General features: G+C 34.7%; 1 protein-coding gene across 10 annotated transcripts in view; it reads right to left on the bottom strand.

Annotated features, from left to right (window-relative positions):
* Positions 1-16,009, bottom strand: part of SPIN1 (spindlin 1) — a 109,761-nt gene that overhangs the window by 74,126 nt on the left and 19,626 nt on the right. For 5 of the 10 annotated variants that reach the window (XM_074201548.1, XM_074201547.1, XM_074201542.1 and 2 more), the window contains exon 2: positions 11,141-11,236. The exons of 4 other annotated variants lie outside the window; for them this stretch is intronic. The gene's annotated coding sequence lies outside the window, so the exon portion shown is untranslated. Of the gene's footprint in view, positions 1-11,140; positions 11,237-12,559; positions 13,172-16,009 lie in introns of those variants that run through there. One more of the 10 variants, XM_074201546.1, reaches the window with a different exon arrangement.

Below are 16,009 nucleotides of genomic sequence, written 5' to 3' on the forward strand. Positions count from 1 at the left end.
CATCACATTCAATCTGGAACAATGTATACCATGGAAACAATGCAAAGACTGGCAAATTGCCTTCTGTGGGGGGTGGGGAGAAGGAAGTAAGAGTAGGGAGAAAAATTGTAAAACTCAAATAATATCTTTAAATACAGAGAGAGAGAGAGAGAGAAATTGAAAGTCCCATTTTTTTTTATTTAGCTCCCCTCCCTACACATCCCCTCCAATACAATTAGAGAAAGGGAATCTACATTTATAAGCAAAGTGATACAGGTAAAATCTGAAAGTCTGTAGGATTAAAGACTGAGACCTTGAAGGATAAAAGGGAAAACTTTTAGAAGCAAAACAGACTTTTCCTCAAAGAGGGTAGGAGGCTTCGCTGACTATGAAGAAGTCATCAAAACAAAAAATAAACCTCTTGGGCTTAAACTGAATTCCTCCAGTCCTCCCTAGCTCCTCTCAGGACTGGTAGAATCAACCCATACAGCCATGCCTGGCAGAGCTGCTCAATGAAAAGTTTGTGAGGATGTTAGGGAGAAAGCACAAGAGGGTCTTGAAGGAGAGTGGTAAGCTGCTTGAGTCATGTGTATCCCCTATATCATGGTTTACTCCTTTGTACTCTGAATTCCTGCTTATTCTTACTCTGCGTGACTTTTGGTTTCTTTTTGAGAAAATGTATCCCTGTTGTAGAGGTGAAATGATTTGTAATTACTGTTCCCGCTATGGTTTTTGAATAGATGCCTTAAAAAAAATTCAGTTTCACACAAAGGGAAGACCAAAATAGAAATATTAAAATTATTCATTGCTGACCACATATAACTTTTTGTTTTTATTTTTATCTTCAAGCACTACTTAGCACACAGTATTCACTTACATCCACTTAAAACTCTCTCCCTGTCCTCCCTCCTTCTCCTCCTTCAATTTAAACACTAAAGAATTAGTGAATTAAAAAAATAAATTGACGACCGTCAATTTCAAAGAAAATGACAAGGCAATAATTGCCTTGATAGCCAGAGTATTTAGGAGCAAATTTAGATCTCTAAAAACTTTCAGCAATAAAAAGAGAAAAAATTAATAATAGAATAGGAAAGCAACAAAACAAAGTAAAAAATCAAATACTAACAAAATTAAATGAATGGGAAGAAATTCTAAAAATAAAAAAAATATTGAAGCAATTTCTCTGATGGACTTATTTCAAAGTACAATTAATTCCAATACAACATAAATTGCTTACCAAAAAAAACTACCAAATTGCTCTATGAAACAACTATGATCTTCATAACCTAAACAATAGAGGCAAAGCAGAGAATGAAAACTATTCTAGAATGAGCAGTAATCTATTCCCAAGCAAAAAAAAATGAATAAAATATTGACAAAGAAGATTATACATTTTTATCAGTTTAGATTTATACCAGGAAGATTTATACCAGGAAGAATAAGAAACACAGTATACAACATTTTAAAAACAAAAATCATAATTATGTCAAAAATATAGGAAATGTTTTTGAAAAATACAATTCCTATTTTTTATATGAAAAACATTAAAAAGTATAGAAATAAAATGGACCATCCCTTAATATGTTCAAGAACATATATCTAAAATCAAGAGCTAGAATTAATGAGGTTTTCTGGGTACTGGGAGGATTATGGCAGGCTAGAGATTTTCTCCGATTCCCACAATCTCTCAAACCTGCACCAAAGACAAAGCAACCTTTACTGTTTTCATGATGTAGAGTCCAAAAGAAGGCAAAAACAAACCAAAAACTGTGAACCCAGAAACTGGGAAGGTTACTAACCATGAGCTCATTCAGTCTCCCATAAACACCTCCCCCCCCCCCCCCCATGTACTCTATCAAGGCTTAAATCCAAAGATAAGACTCAGGTTTACATCAAAAACTACCACTATAACTATACTCTGTCCATTTCTCTCTAGCTGGAAAATCTACTTCCAGACTTGTAGAAGGTCTTAAGACAACTTGCATGGCCATAATTCTTCAGAAACAAAAACCTGCCAAGGTCTATAATCCAGAATCCACTAGTACTTCAAAAACTCTGAACTGCCAATGCCAGCATTAGCAGTGCCAGACCAGGGAACTGAGAAACAAAAGGCATGAGACAGGGACACTGTGAACATGGAGAAATGAGACACATGCAGCACTCCACCAAGCCTAAATTAGGGCACAGAATCAGTAATCATGTCCTTCATTTTCAAAGAAGACCACGCTATCAGGGAAAGTAATGCCATGACAAGCATGTGAATTGGATTTGAGTGAAGAGATGCTGTGCTAAGTCACCAGCCTTACTTTCTCCTCCAGAGTCATCTGGAGATAGCCCTTAATGTGAGGCAATCAGGGTTAAGTAACTTGAGAAGGTCACACAGTAAGTGGTAAGTGTCTGAGGTTGGATTCAAACTCCCATAACTCCTGAATCCAAGGCCAGTGCTGCTCTATCCACTGTGCCACCTAGCTGTCCATAGAACCAGTTAAGGGTCAGCTTTGACTACTCAAAATTCAATTCAGGTAGAGACTGTGAAAAACATTTACTTACTTAGTGTGGGAGGAGGCTGAGACACTTTTAAGATCCAGACACTAAGGATACTACAATTGGAGGGAGGTGAACCCTAATAGTAACAAAGATTCCAGAAAGAAGAAATTTCAGTCTTTGAACATAAACAGATAAATTGAGGGGGGGGGGATAGTAACAACAGAAAGAATTATGGCCTCCAGATCTAGAAAATCAGTTTAAACATTTATGAACAAATATTGCAAAACAAAAGAAAATCATCCAACGCCTGATGAGACAAAGTACCTTGTGAAATTTGAGAACATGAAACCACAATGCACTGAGTAATTTTTAAAAATATTATTATTGTGGGGCAGCTAGGTGGCACAGTGGATATAGCACCAGCCCTGGAGTCAGGAAGACGAGAATTCAATCTCAGCCACTTGATACTTACTAGCTGTGTGACCTTGGGCAAGTCACTTAGCTCCAGTGCCTCACATACAAAAAAAAATAGTATTATTGTAATAAAGAAAAAAACCTTTCCAATAAGATCAGGGATAAAGCAAGAATGTCCACTGTGATGTCATCACTATTATTTGATATAGATTTAGAAATGCAAGCTATAGCAACAAGGAAAGAAGTTAAGATGATATGGCTTCAAGCTTAAATGGAAATGAAAAACTAAAAATCGGTGAGTAAAAAAAAATCATAGCAACCTACTTTTCTCTAAAAAAAAAATTGACAAGGAGATACCATAATAAAATTTTAAAATGTAGATCTTTAAAAACTTTAACCAAGGATGCGACTTTTAAAAAGTAAAAAAAAAACTAATTAAAAGATTGCAACTAAACACAAAAATAGAAATTCTGAAAAAAATCTAATAAGATTTTTTTAAAAAATGAAATGAGAAATAAACTATTTTTAAAATAATCATTAAAAATAGTTAACTTCCAGATAATGAGTATTAGAATGTGAAGTTATTGAGGGAAGGACTGGCCATGTTTTTACCTTTTTCTGTATTCCTTAGCATAGTGTCTAGATTATTAAATACTTAATAACTGAAAGAAAAAAGGAAAATAAAATTTAATAAATAAAAGAAAAATGGCTCTCTGACTATTTCATGCCACACCTCCTCCCTCCTCAAGCTGGTGCTTTGCACTTGACACTTGTTCATCCAGCCTCTTGATTATTGAGTGTTATTTCCTCATCTAGCTCAATCAGATTCACCACTCAAATTTCTTACCACCTGCAAGCAGTATGATCTCCCTATCTAGGTACTGGCCTACTGCCCAGTATTCTGTCTAGTTGGGGACCCTGGGCTCCTGATTAGCAAGAATTGTCCATTATCCACCTCAATCACAACACTTTCCATTTTCTAGGCCACGTAGTTGTGTGCTTGATCTTCTTGGACCTTGTGGGTTTAATTTCATCTCTAAAAAAGTGATTCTCAAAAATGACCTATTCTCCCCTAACTTCTCTATTGATCTTACACAAGTCTTTCAGACTTCTCAAACTGAACACATTTAGTAGATGCCTTAAAGTGAATAGGTCCGAAACTGAACTATGCTTGCAACACCACCACTCCACTTCCCAATCTCCCAGGCCCCCAATGTAGGTATCATCCACAACATCTCACACTGCCCCATGCATCCAATTTATTGCCACAGCCAATCAATTTCACCTTTAAAATGCTCTCTTAATATCGCCTTCATCACCTCACACTCAGACTACTGTTAATAGCCTGATGATGGATTTACCTGCCTCAAGTTTCTCTCTCTCTACTCCAAACCATCATTCATTAGGCCACCAAGGCAATTTTCCTAAAGCATAGGTCTAATCATGTCAGACCCCCTACTCAAATTCCAGTACTCCCTTTTTTTCTTTTAGGGCCAAACTGAAACTCCTGTTTGTCCTTCAAAGTTCTTTCATAATCAAGCCCCTCCCATCTTTGACCTTTCCATCTTCTTACAACATACTTCCCAACACACACATGGTTTTCAATCCTGTAAGTGTGGCCTTTGGATTGTTCCACAAAAAAGACCCTCCATTTTTTGGCTCCAGCTTTTTTCCTCTTGCAGTGATTCAAGAAATGTCTACCCTCATGTCCATTCACAGGCTTCCCTTCAAATCCAAACTAAAATTCCACCCTCTACTGGAAGCCATTCCCAACCCTCTTAATTCTACTGCCTTCCTTCTTGAATTATTTCATATTTATTTGTTTGTATGTAATCTTTACTATCAGACTGTAAACTCCCCTGAGGACAAGAGCATTATGTTCTTTTTGTATCTACAGCATTTAGCACACTGCCTGGCACATAGAAAGAGATAAATAACTATTTATTGATCATCATTCCTGGCAAGTAAGCACTGTCAATCAGTAGTGATGGAGAAAAGGGTTGTCAAACCTTACTTTTATAAGTTTTATTGAACCAATAGACAATATATTTTGATTTGCCATTTTAGTGAGAGCTCTGGGTTAAGGTTTGGTTTACTAATGCATTCAGTAAACTCACAGGGGGCCACATAAAATCGCATTGTACATTTTGGACAGTCCTGATGTAAAGGAATTGTAGGCCTAGCCTTCTGAATCACAACTCAAAGTCTTGCCTCTGATACACACCTGGTGTGTGACCAAAGGTTAGTCACTTAAGAGCTTTAGGCAAGATGATGATGATGATTGTGTCTATTAAATCAATAAGCATTTAAGCTCCTATTATGTCCTAGGCAATATACTAATTCTCAAGAAGTTCAATCAGGAGCAGTTAAGTGGTGCTGACCCTGGAGTTTAAGAGGGCCTGAGTTCAAATTGGACCTCAGACACTCAATAATTACCCAGCTATTTGACTTTGGGCAAGTCACTTAACCCCTTGCAAAAACAAACAAAAAAATGAGCAAGTCAATCAAATGGATTATAAGAGCATTCAAAGAACTATGTACAAACAAGGTGTTATTCTTCTTCTGAATTAATTCTGTCCTGAGAAGTCCTTAACAAAATTCAAAACTTCTGATCATATGAACTAAGTAAATTTTGAATAATTTCTGTTCTCCTCCCTTCTGCTCAAGAGGTCAAATCCCAAGACTTTCTTTGTAATTTTTCAATCAACCTAACCAAATTTAGTAATCCCAGGGAATTACCTGCTGGAAGTTAAGAGAGGAAAAATTCAAAAGTGAACTACACAGCTCTTGGACATAATAATGCTGAAATTTGAATTCTGAAACTCAGATATAAAGAAATTATTCACCCTATTTAACCACAGGCAAAGTAGAAACACATGAATTGCTCTATACAGAATCTAGATCTCCAATTAGTTTCAATTATAAAATCAGAGATATGTTTCTTGGGGGAAAAAATCTGCTCAAGATCCCACATCTTTACAAGCCTTTTAAAAGAAAATCATTCTTAAAATGCCAACAGAAAAACCCCAAGTAGTAGTTAGTGGTAGTGGTGGTTTGTAGTAATAATAGTAATAAACATTTCTATAGTGCTTCAAGGTTCACAAAAAGTTTTATATATCTTCTCATTTGGTCTTCATAAACCTGTGAGGTAGGCATTACCATTTACACATAAGAAACAGGCTGAGTAGACCAGCTACTAAGTATGAAGAGATTATATTAGTGTACATGATCTCCTTACCTAACATGACAAATTTTATCTTTATTGCAAAGTAAACAGTTAGCATGTAATAATGAAAAGAGATTACATCAAGAGTCATTAGATTTGGGTTCAAACTGGTTCTGCACCATTTACTATAATTCAAGCTACCAAGCTTTTTGTTTCCTTTTCCATAAAAGGATTGCACTGGACATCTGAGGTTCCTTCCAGCTCTAACTCTATGTATTTATATGAAAGTTTAATAAATATACCATAAAACAGATTATGCTTAATATACAATAAACTTATCTTATTTCTGAGCCAAACTCATTGGCAGCTTAATTTTCTTCAATTTAGAAATAACTTGTCTGAAACAAAAGAGTAATGAAAGAGAATAATATGAGGTTATTTTTCACTGAAATACACTTTAGAGGAATTATGAAATCATTTTATTCTATGTATAACCATTTTTTAAAGTGTGAAGAGAGAAAATGAATAATTATTAAAGGTGTTGTTTCTTTACTACTGTTCAATCAGGAATGTGATCATTCTTAAATCCATAAATAACCATTTTCTGAGTGCAAGGGGGATTTTCTCAAGGTTTTTCTTTCCCACTAGAATCATAGCACTTAGCATGAGCTTGACACCTGGGATCATATGAATAAAAAGGATAGTGCAGGTAAGAGAGAATTAACAACTTGGGGATCAAATTACAAAAAGAATATATTGATTTGTTCTTCAGTGGTCATATCCTAAAAGCCCACAAGATGGGGATGTTTCACACTAAGTATATCTTGTGAATTTTAAAAAAATGTATGATCCTGGCTCCTTCCTTCCCTAAATTCAGGAAATTTAAAATGAAAGACATGGAAATCATATATTAATATTATTATTTAAATCAGACATCCTGCCTAAAATAATCCTAATCTATTTAGCAATTAATCTGAGTTTAACGAAGTACCTGTATTTGAAAAAAGCTGCTGGACTTCAAGTCAGGAATGCCTGAGGTCAAATCCAGCATTAGATACTTATTAGTTATAAGCAAATCACTTAACCTATTTGCCTCAGTTTCCTCATCTATAAAATGGGGATAAAAATAGTACTAATTATTGTCATATAATTGATATAATAAAAGGAGTCAAAGCATTTTGCAAACCTTAAAGAGCTCTTAAAATTACTTATTAAAAACAAGAAAATTGAAGTCCTGAGAGGTTAGGTCAATTGACATGTACAAAATTAATTACTGGCAGAATTGTAACAATATCTCAATGTTCTTTTCTATGATAAAAAAGAAAAGGAGAGAAAAATAAAGGAAGGTGACACAAATGGCTCAAAATTTAAGATTGATCACATACAGTGGTATGTGAATTAAAGGAAACAAAGTTAAATACATTATAATAAACCTTAAAATTTTTTTATATCTTTTAAGAAATTTTAAAATACAAAATGTCCTTTTGTTGGGCAGCTACATTGTGCAGTGGGCAGATTGCTGGTCCTGTAGTCAGGAGGACCTGAGTTCAAATACTTATTAGTTGTGTGTCCCCGGGCAAGTCCCTTAACCCTATTTGCCTCAGTTTTCTCATCTGTAAAATGATTCTCATTTTGAGTTTGGATGATTCTAGAAATGTTTAACTTCCCCACACCTAACAGTCTTTGAAATGAGCTTTCTAAAAGCATTTCCTAGGAGTAATATCAATCCTTACAAATAACAACCAATGAAACATGAAAAACGATGGAGATGGCATGAAATCCACTGAGAGCACATATTGAAAAGAGAAATTAAAGGTAGAAAAATCAACTCAATTTGTTATGATTAAAAAGTTAGACTTCTAAGTCATGCTAACATCAATACAAGTAGACATGCAGGACCCACTGTTATCACAATATTTAACCCTTATTGTCTCAAGTAGTTCACACATTCCTGATGTTACAACTCTGGGGAATGGCAGGAGACAGAGGACAGAATGTGAAGGAGTTAGAAATAAAGATAAAGAATAGTCTATAAATGTGATTTAAAAATGTAATTCTTAGGTTAATGGTAATTAAATGTGGGAAAACAATTTGTGAATAGTATCTGTAGCTGCCCCTGGGGACCCAAACTGTGGCCTATTCTAGTTGGACAATGATGCTATTTTTCTCCTCCCTGCCCCTCCTCTCCTCTTCTTTCTCTCTCCACATGACAAGTCATACCTTACATGTAAAGTGCTAATGTTCAAAGGAATATAAATTTTGGCTGCTTATACTTTACAAGATATCTTAAGAATTTGGGGGCTAGATTTTCCCCTCCTTATGTATTCTCATTGCTTTTTCCTCCTTCCAAAGATCTGGGACAATTAACTTTTATCTCATGTAGTTTCATTTATGATTTCTTGAAATAAAGCTCTGAAAAAAAAAACAGGTTTTGACAAAGTTCTTTGGGATTCAAATGGGAGCTACCTGACTAAGCCTTTAAACCCAAATTGCTCTGGCTCTCACTGGTTGGCCAATAATAGGTCTCAATCCAAGCCTCACTCACTCATTGTTTGGGTTCTGATGGCTCAGAGCAAATGTAAATAGCAATTATATCAGTTTGGGCCAGAAACGCTCTTCCCCTCTCATCCAGATTCTTTTGTGAAGGCAAAGTAGGCCATCTTTTGCTTCAATTCTTGCCTAGCCTTTAATCACAGACAAACTGAAACTGGGAAAGACGTAAGATTAAAAAGGTCAGGTTCTCCCACTACATTCAAGCCATCACAGACACATTATGATCAATAACTTGCCACTGGATTTGAATAAATCTGGAAGAGAGAATCAGGTGGTGACTTTGCAGGTTCCTCTCACTTAAATCCAGTTCACCCTCGCAAGGCAAGACATCACTCTCCTGACATCATTCTCTTTAAGTAGAAAGGATGAACAGTAACAACACAAGTATTCTGTACCTACAGTTTGTGGAACTTTGTCCCTGTCAAGTAGTTTGTCCAATACAATCTTCCTTTCTTATCAAATCAGGAAACATTTTATCTTTTCACTACTTATATATTTTGACTGATGTTTTATCTTGAATGACTTCTGACAGCATTAGTTAACAGCAACTCAGATATGATTTATAAGCATTACACACTTTCACATCCATTATTAGTGATCCTCACAACAATCCTGAAAATGTGCCAAATCTAATTTTATAGATGAAAAACTGAGACTCAGGTTAAATTACTTTTCCAATACTATGTAGCTCAAAGTCAGATCTTCCTACTTTTTTGAAAATACTGAGAAACCCAACAGCAAAAAAGGATGGCTATCAAATGATTTAACTTTTTTTTCCCTTGGCCTCAGCAACTCATGGGAAATTATTATTAAGGTTTAAAATCTGCAGTAGTACCAAGTAGCCACACCATCCTTACCAACGGATTTCATATCTCCCCTTTGTACCCTAAGCTCCATCCAAACTATATTAGCTGTTTCCCTGTTTACATATGCTCCATTCTGCTGCCTCTACCTTTCCATATGCTATTCTCATCACTACCATGCCTAGAATACATCTTTCATCTCCAACTCTAAATCCAAGAATCCCAGTATCAAAGTCTAGTACCATCATCTTCTACATGAGTATCTTTCTCGATTCTCCCAGCTATTCTGTATATATTTTTATATACATGTTCTGTCCTTCCCTCATTCTACCCTCCCTTCCTCTTGATCTGTAAGTGTCTAGCAGAGATGGCTCAACAAACCTGAAGGAAGAAGATGATGGTACAAGAAGTCAATGCTAAAAATTCTTTAACATACCTTAAAATCAGTAAATAATGAAAATTTTATTTTATAAAAATGTTTTCCAGTATCCTAACAAACATCCATATATCTGAAACATGTTTGTTTCTGCAGCAATTCTAAATTGTCATGTTCATGCACAACAATTTTGATAGTCAGGCAGAGATTACATCCAAGCGATGCTTAGCAATAAATTCTTAGAGGTTTTCAACTCATTTTTCCCCAAAACTAGGTATTTTTTTTCAAATTTTCTCCAAATCTAAATGAAAGTGAATATCCCTATTATTGTTCTATACTCTACAACAGAGTAGTTCCCTTGCTTCTCTCTATTCTCCAGTAACAGTCCCTCACAACCACTGTGTAATTATGTGATAAAGATGTTAAAGAAGTTTTCATTCCAGCAGGATAAATTTGAGACTGTCTGAAAACCAAGCTCACTGAAAGACTGTTTGAAAACCAAGCTCACTGAGCATGTACTTTATCAGGCATCTCAAAACCATTGTGGACCATCACAACCATTATGCAGAAATAAATATTAAGTTGTCTGTCTCATTGAAGTTTTAAGACTACTTTCCTATTTAAACTTATTCTCCACTTATATAACTATTCTTCTATTTCGCAAATTTCCAAATGAGCTGTTTAGTAACTCTTGTCAGTCATACAGTAGTTTCTGTCAGAGTGCAGCCAGTGTGTCAGTGGTAGAGGAGAAGATCACACTCAACAGATCTTTTTCTTACAAAATGCATATAAACATTGTTAAAAGTGAAGCACTATGTGCAACTGTCCTTTAAGTGCATTCATCACTTAATATAAAACCTGTCATTAGTCAATAGAAAAGTGAATATTTCACATTGCAACTAATTATATTTATTTTAGCCAACTGGTAATGGCTAAAAATTAAATGAAATTCCCCTATCTCAGCAAGAAAGCTTGCAAAATTCCCTCACAATTTTCTGCCACATATGTGTGAGCAGGTATTTTCATTTTATGTTTTGTTTTAAATCAAGTTACAGAAAAAAAAAATTTAAGGCACAACTGGATAAGACTGGTGCTGAGTCAAATATTAAAAAAAAAAACACTTTGTTCAAATAAAAATGTCCAACACTGAAATTAAGTTTATATATGATTATATTATGTTAACTATCTTGTAAGTTGCAATTTATCTCACTAACAATAATGAAACAACCAGTATTTATATAACATCCTCTATGTGTCAGACATAATGCTAAGCACTTTATAAATATCCAATTTGATCCCCACAATCTTGGGAAGTAGGTTTTTAACAGATGAGGAACTTGAGACAGAGGTTAAGTGACTTACCCAAGGTCAATGGGCTTGAAAGAGTTTGAGGCCAGGCTGCCTTCAGATCTTCCTGATGCCAACACAGCTCGGTGGTACAGTAGATAGAGTGCAAGCCTGTAGAGAAACAAAGTTTCATCTTTCTAACCAAAGACTCACTGAAATGGAGACCAAATTAAACTTAAATTAAAAGGCTATTAAAACAGTGAAGGATAGAGATAATTTTTTAACCTTAATTATGGTTTTATGGTGAGTAGAAGAAAGGGGAAAGATTCAAGAGATGTTAAGAAGATATGGGGGTAGGGGTGGAAGAACTGAAGAATCAGGAGTTGGGGACAAGCCTGAGGTTCCAAACCTAGGTGAATGAAGAATGATGATGACAGAGAGGTAGTTAAATTATGAACAGCAGTAGATTTGAGGACGAAATGAATATAGTTTGGGATATTTTGAATTTGAGATACCTAAAGAACATCTAGCTTAAGATATCAAGAAACCAACTAGAGAGAAATAAAGCCTGGATTTGAAGATTTGGAAATCTGCATGAACAATGATAATTGTTATAAATAAAAAGAACCAAAGGGGGAAACAAGTTACCCTGAACAATTCTTAGAATACAGCCAAGTTTAGTACCAAAGAGAATGAACTTCCCTTTACATAAAGGATTTTGTAAAGATCTGGGAAAATAAATATTAAAAATTAAAATATGGAAACATGTCACATAATTGACTGTGTATGTATAATCTCTATAAGATTACTTATTATCCCTAAATTGAGGGGAGGGAAGGGTGGGAAGGAGAAACTTTATAAAAATGAATGTTGAGAATGAATCTTTTTTCTTTTTTGCATAAGTAGGGATTCAAAAAGCATATAACACTACATATGTCATGTTGATATATTAATTAGGATTGCTAAAATATTTTTTAGTCTCTTTTAGTCCTTTTTAATAATGGATAGCATTCTGGGAAGAGAGGAAGAGTAGCCTGGGCAATGTGGTTGATAAGAGAATTGAATTCATGGAAGTCAATCAAATCCAAAGTGTATAGAGAGAAAAAGCACAGGGGATAGCTGTGGAATATGCCTACCAATATGGGGCAGGGTCTAAGTAGACCTTCAAAAAAAAGACTAAAAGGTCTTAGAACCACTAAAAAGTAGAAACACAAAAATCCAGAAGAGAGAGACTATTCAGTCTGAAGGTGTAACCAATAGTATCAAATTCTACAAAAGAGGTTAGGAATGAAGAGGACTTTAAAAAAAAAAGTCAATAGGATTTATCGATAAAGAGATTACTAGTGACCTTGCTGAGAGAAGTTGTCTAACAGTAGTGGGGAGAAATAGTCAGACTTATAAGGAATCTAGCTTAGGAAGTAATGTGTTATCTAGAAAAAGCATAGAATTTGGAGAGAAGTGACCCCAAGAATCAAATCAAGCTCTGTCACTTGCCTGTGTGATTCTGAGCAAGTCAATTAACCTCTGGGTCTAAATTTGCACATTCTGAAAGAAAAGAGAATTAAATTCAATTACCTCTAAAGACTCTTACAGCTCTCAATCTTTAAGCCTAATTGAAAAATGAGGATGAGGTAATAAATATAATGTAGATAAAACTTTTTTTTCAAAAGACTGTATAAGAGAAAAGAGAGATGATGATAGCTAGAGGGGTTGGTAGGTTCAAGTAAAGAGTTTTTGATGATAAAAAAATCTGATAAATGTTCTTAGCTAATAGGGATAAATAGGGCAAAAATTAGGGACAGAAAGGGACAAGCTGCTTGATGAGAACAGAGGGCATGAGTTCAAAAGCACAAATAACGAGAGAGGTTTGCGCTGGAAATGAGGAAAGACCACTTTTCCCCCCACAACTAGAAGAGGGAAAGGATAAAGGATGCTGAGGTGATTTGAAGTGCAGAATTGAATTTTTAAAAATTAGACCCACTGTAATTAAATGGGAGTCTTCAACTAGAAACTTCTTTAACTACTAGATAAATACTTGAATATTCTTCCAACACAACTGTTATACCAAGATATATATATGTATATATATGTGTATATATATATATATACATACACACATATGTCATATATATCATATATATCATATATTTATGTATGCTGTTAGAACAAAAGAATTCAATAATCATTAAAACAGGTAATCCAAGAATTCTGAAGGATAATCCTTGTTTATTAAACAAATTAAAAATAAAGAGTCCTGCAGCCCATGAAGGCTATAATTAATTCAAATTGGTAGGCCAAGAAACAAATCACTTTTAATAGTATAAAAGTTTCTTCTATTAATGTATAACTTGCCTAGAGGAATAAAGGAAAAAGATATGGCAACATGTAAGGTAGACCTTTCTTTAAGAACTATAAGAACCTGTCCTACTGAAACAAAAGATAATAAAACAAAAAAATTTATGGTAAAATAATCTTCACAAAAGTAAATTTAAAAGGACAGAGGTCTTAATATTAACATCAACAGTTGTTTACTCAAGATTTATATGAATTAAGCATTTATTACATAAAGACATATGTAAATAGAAATTTAAATGGATGGGCAAACCAATTCTTTCTCTCTAATCTTCATGGCATGAATCTCCACACTTTCTCTATCAAGCACACCATAGTAAACCTCTTCAACAAATTCACCATGCCCTGGGCTTCTCATGAGGGAAATAGCTACCCTGTAGCCTCTTTCTATGTTTGGCTGGATCCTCCAAAAACCCATAGGGGGCTGTCATCCTGAGCCTCCACATATTCTCCAACATGTTCCCTGCTACAACTTTCAGTTTCTTTTTATGTGTCATCTACCCCCATTAAAAATGGAAACTCCTTTTGAGCTAGGACTGTCTTTCTGCTTCTGCTATTACTATTATATTTTTGGCACTTATAGTGCTAAATAAATAAATGCTTATTAACAAATTACATAATGAATTCGGTTTAGAAATCAAAAATTCTACCATAAAAATCTAACCCATGGTGAATATATTAACACTTTATATTAACACTAACCATTAAAAAAACCCCATCAAATTTAGCTGAAATCTCAGGGATTAATCATGCTTGAAAAGAGACTTCACAAGCCATCTTTACCAATCTGGTATAGGAATCCAATTAACATCAAATGATCAACCAGCCTTCACTTGAAGACCTCTAGTCAGGAGGAAACTATAAGTTCATTCCTCTTTTGGATACCTCTAATTATTATTACATCTTTCCTTACATAGAACTAAATATGCCTCTTGCAACCTCCATAGCTCCTTATTTTGCCTATTAGATCTTCTATAAAACAAATCTTCAAACACAGGCATATTTCAAAGATATTGCAAGTTAAGTTCCAAATCACCATTACAAAGCAAGTATGGCATTAAAGCATTTCACACCAAATTTTTTGATTTGCCAGAGCATATGAAAGTTATGTTACACTATGCTGTAGTCTCATTAAACTTGCAATAGCACTATAAAAAATGTACATACCTTAATTTTAAAAATGCTAATCATAATTTGAATTGTCAGTGAGTCAAAATCTTTTTAGCTGATGGAGGGTCTTCCCTCAGTGGCGATGACTGATAGTGGTGGCTGCTGAGGGATGGGACAGCTGTGGTCATTTCTTAAAATAAGATAACAATGAAGTTTGCCCCATCAATTGACTCTTCCTTTCACTTGAATAGTTAAGAGGCCATTATAGGGTTATTAATTAGTCTAATTTCAGGTATTGTTGTGCCTAGGGAAAAGGGAGGCCCAAGGAAAGGGAGACAGAAAGGGATCAGCTGATCAGTGAATCAAATAGAATATATAACATTTATTAAATTCAACATTTTATATGGGCACAGTTCATGGCACCCCAAAACTACTAAAATAGCAACATCAAAGATCAGTGATCACTATAACCAATATAGTAATATTGAAAAAGTTTGAAATATTATGAGAATTACCAAAATGTGACAGAGAGACATGATATGATATGAGTACATGCTGCTGGAAAAATGGTGCCAATAGACTTGCCAAAATGGCAACAATAGGTTGGCTTGACAAAGGGTTGGCAACAAACATACTATCTGCAAAGATAAAGTGAAGTATGCCTGTATTTGAAGATAACAATCATATACTCCCCTCCAGTGAAACACTTTCAGTTTCTTCAACTGATCCTCCTCTTCAACATCTCTGAACATCATTTCAATTAAGAATAAATAATGAGGGAAATTTCTTGGATTTAAAAAGAAAACAAAATCAAATCTTCAATACTAATAATCAAGGCATGTTATTCCACAGAGGAAATCAAATGGATCATTAACCTTTTCCCTCATACTTAACTAAACCTTTGATTTATGATCTTACATACAAAACAATGCATGAAAGCAAAAGTACCTATGCTTCAATATGTTTAAAGCACTGTGTCACAAAGGCTAAGCAAGATGATTCCTGCTTTCAAGGAACTCATGGGGGGAACAACACATAGGCAAGTTCAACTTCAAGTCAGATAAAAAGATCCAGTGGAAAACAGTGGGTCACAACAAGGCAATGGATAATACAACTTTGATGCCATTTCCAATGAGAAACTATATCCATTTCTGATTGGGAAGGAAAAAAAGGTAGAGTTAAAAACATGCATAATGAAGCAAAACAAATCCCCACATTGACTGTGTCTGACAATGTATCATTTTGCAACTTTAGTTTCCTTCCCTATCTGGAGGTGGGTCTTATTATCCTTTAGAATTGGTGGTCACTGCATGATCAATTATCATTAAAAGTTGTTTGCTTTTGTAATGTTATTTTTATTGTATAAACTGTTCTAGTTCTGCTAATTTCACTTTGCATCAGTTCATACAAGTCTTACATTTCTCTGAAACTATTTTGCTTCATTTGTGTTATGGCACCAAAATATTCGGTAAGATTCAGATA

This window comes from Macrotis lagotis, chromosome X (assembly GCF_037893015.1).
Source record: "Macrotis lagotis isolate mMagLag1 chromosome X, bilby.v1.9.chrom.fasta, whole genome shotgun sequence".
In the NCBI taxonomy this organism is placed as follows: domain Eukaryota; kingdom Metazoa; phylum Chordata; class Mammalia; order Peramelemorphia; family Peramelidae; genus Macrotis; species Macrotis lagotis.